The sequence below is a fragment of the Myotis lucifugus genome, unplaced genomic scaffold (assembly GCF_000147115.1).
Source record: "Myotis lucifugus unplaced genomic scaffold, Myoluc2.0 scaffold_469, whole genome shotgun sequence".
In the NCBI taxonomy this organism is placed as follows: domain Eukaryota; kingdom Metazoa; phylum Chordata; class Mammalia; order Chiroptera; family Vespertilionidae; genus Myotis; species Myotis lucifugus.
The window spans coordinates 82,694-85,724 of record NW_005871517.1 but is presented as its reverse complement, the minus strand read 5'-3'; the positions used below and the strand labels follow the sequence as shown (position 1 = coordinate 85,724).

The 3,031-nt window shown below is 37.8% G+C and overlaps 1 non-coding gene across 1 annotated transcript; it reads right to left on the bottom strand.

The window, feature by feature from the left end:
* Window positions 1-2,455: 2,455 nt before the first annotated feature.
* LOC111823339 lies at window positions 2,456-2,558 on the bottom strand. The gene has a single exon (XR_002826371.1). It is a non-coding gene; the product is annotated as a U6 spliceosomal RNA (small nuclear RNA).
* Window positions 2,559-3,031: the final 473 nt, after the last annotated feature.

Genomic DNA, 3,031 nt, shown 5'->3' with positions numbered 1-3,031 from the left:
CAAATATTCTTGGAATAAGACAATGGACATTTGTGAACATTCCAAAAATTAATATATAGTCTTTGAGTTGGTAGCAGAAACTCTTGTTAAGGATAATAATTGGAATTATTTTTCGGAAACATGTGCTGGAATATTTAAAAGGTATTCCGAAAGAGTCCCCGCTACTGCCACAGGCCCTCCCATTATGGGCAAGGCTCTGGCCTGGAAACCAGGTCATCTTGAAGGGAGGGGTGGCAGCTGCTAGGAGCACAGCCTCACCACCACGCAGACTAGCCTTGGACACGACCCTGGACCTGTGCAGTGAGTCGCAAGCCAAAGGGACCTTTCATGCAACCCTGGCCGTGAGCTCCAGTACCTCACAGGAAGTTGCACACCAGAGAGACTGAGCCAGTCCTGCGCCAACCCTGAGCCCCTGCAGCTGACACCTGGGAGACCAATCCATCGGGGAAAGGAGTACATCTCAGAACAGAGACAATCAAGGCGTGAGACTCAAGGCAGACCCAGCCTCGGGGCTAAGGAGTCCCTGACCACTGGACTAGTAGGAGCTTCAACGGCTTGGACCTCAATCAGGTTGCCCAGGGCCAGAAAGGGACAGTGACTCACATTCACCTGCACTAGAGCAGCTTCCAGGAGGCCCAGGATAGACACCCAAGGGACCAGGTTCAACACCAGAGTTTATATACTTATAGGCATAGCCATGGGCATGGGCAGTAGGGTAGGATAGAAGTCAGAAAATGTGGATACATGGGGGTGGGGATAGGGGCTGGGAGGATGGGGATAAAAGGGGGAAGAGGGAAGATATCTGTAATACTGTCAACAATAAAAGGTGTATTTAAAATATATACAGACAAATATTTACAGATTTTTTTAAAAACCTCGACCTTTTGGATATTTTTATTTTTTTTATTCTTTTGGTGCGTTTATTTATTTATTTAAAAATCTTTGTTTTGAAAGTATTATATATGGACCTCTTGGATCTTTATATGATAATCAGATGGTACCATAGGGACATTTAAACATGTTAGTGTTGGGAAGTGGGTGTCAGGCAGGAAGACCAAACCTTAATTATGCAATGCCTAGTTAGTCTGAATCCTAAAGCAACAGAACACCCGCTTCATTTCAGCACATGGGACAGAGAACAAAGACTAAGCACAAATTTCCATCAGGATTTACTCCTGCTCTAGTCTCAGCCTGTTTCTGTTCTGTCCCAAACCCTGGCTCTGGTCCAGGCTCTGAGTGAGGATCTGTGTGCTGCCCATCATCAAAGTGCTCAGAAGAGCGTCCACAGGTTTTGGGGACGTCCTCCATCAAAGGGCAGAGACATCACCCCATTGGGGGACACTGTGACAAGCCAGGTGCAGAATGGCAGCATTTGTGTGCACTCGGATCAGGCAAATTTGAAGTGGCAGGATTCAAAATATTAAGAAGACTCACTGAGTTTGAAAAGTGTAAAATATGCTTCATGCATTCCCATGAGAAAACCAATTTAAATAATTAAAATTTCAAATTGAGAAAAAGCAAACAAAAATAAAACGTATCATATATATATATATCCCAATAGTTTTTTCTCTCATAGTACTTTTGTTAGTTGTTGTTGGTCAGATAATCCAAGAGCTAACTATTCCTAACATCTTTCTGGTCAGATAATCCAAGAGCTAACTATTCCTAACATCTTTCTCAGGTTCTAATTTTGAAATATTAAAGCAAAAACATAAAACTAAATATATTCTCATGTGAGTTGCAGCTAAGGTTGTCCATGGTTCCATTTCTGGCAGATTAGATGAAAATGTGAGCGGAAGTCAGCTTGAGAGTTTTACGTACACTTTTCTTACTCCCTTTTGATAAATGAGATAAAAGTCTCATTGGCTTCTGACCTCACTCCTTTCCGGCTTCTGAATGTCTCAATCAGATATCATACTAGGATCTGAAGTCTTCTTGCAATCAGGGGAAAACAAGATATTGAAGAAGACAGAGAAAAAACATAGAATCTTGATGCTATTGTTAAGAGGCTGTATACATGCTTAGAACAACTTACCTTTAAATTTCTTTTTATGTGAGAAAAATATCCTACCCTCCCCACCTTGTTTACCTCAGTGTTACTTTTATTCACAAGCATTGCTATCTGGTACACTTTGATCAGAAACTATCATATATTAAAACTATTTTTGGTCCTACCAAAATTAAAACTATCTCCGTAAGCATTTGGCTATTTTGCAGAAACAGAAATATTATTTCCACCAATTTCTATGGTGGAAAACCTAGTTCATTTTCATGAATCAATGTCTTCCTCGAGGATCTCACTTTTCTCACAAATTTTTATCTATATGTGATATATATGTACATTAATATATATCTTATGTTAATAGCAAGTCATTATTTTAGATAATATCAAGATAATATCAAAGCATTATCAATATAAAGTATATTCATTCAAAATACTGTTTCTTTTTATTTTTAAAATACAGAATGCTTCATGAATTTGCATGTCATCCTTGTTCAGGGGCTGTGCTAATCGCTGTATAGTTCCGATTTCAGTACATGTGCTGCAAAGTGAGCACAAAAATACTGTTTATTTTTCTCACTAGTTTTATATAAAAATCATTAGATAAATGCTTCTCTTCTAGAGAAATTGATCAACATAAATATAACCTCAACTTCTTAGAAGCCCCTGACATATTTTATAACTGCTTTGGTAATAATAAAATTCTCAAAAAATCCTAAAACACTTGATTTAGAGCATACTGATCTAGTGTTTATTCAAATGTCACTAATGTATTTTCTTTGCCTGTAGTGATATACAAATTGTATCTTTTTAAAATGAATAATAGCTTTTTCAATACAAAAAAAAATGGCTTTCTTCATTCCTGCCAGTTGTTTGGATTAAGCTGGGTTTATGGAGCAAAGCAAAGAGTGAACTAGCATATTTGGTCCAGATGCTTAGTTCAAGCTTCTAAAGTATCTTCCTTCAAATTATTTTAAAAACATTTTATATTTGTTAGGACATTCATTTATTTTTTACTTTAAATATTTT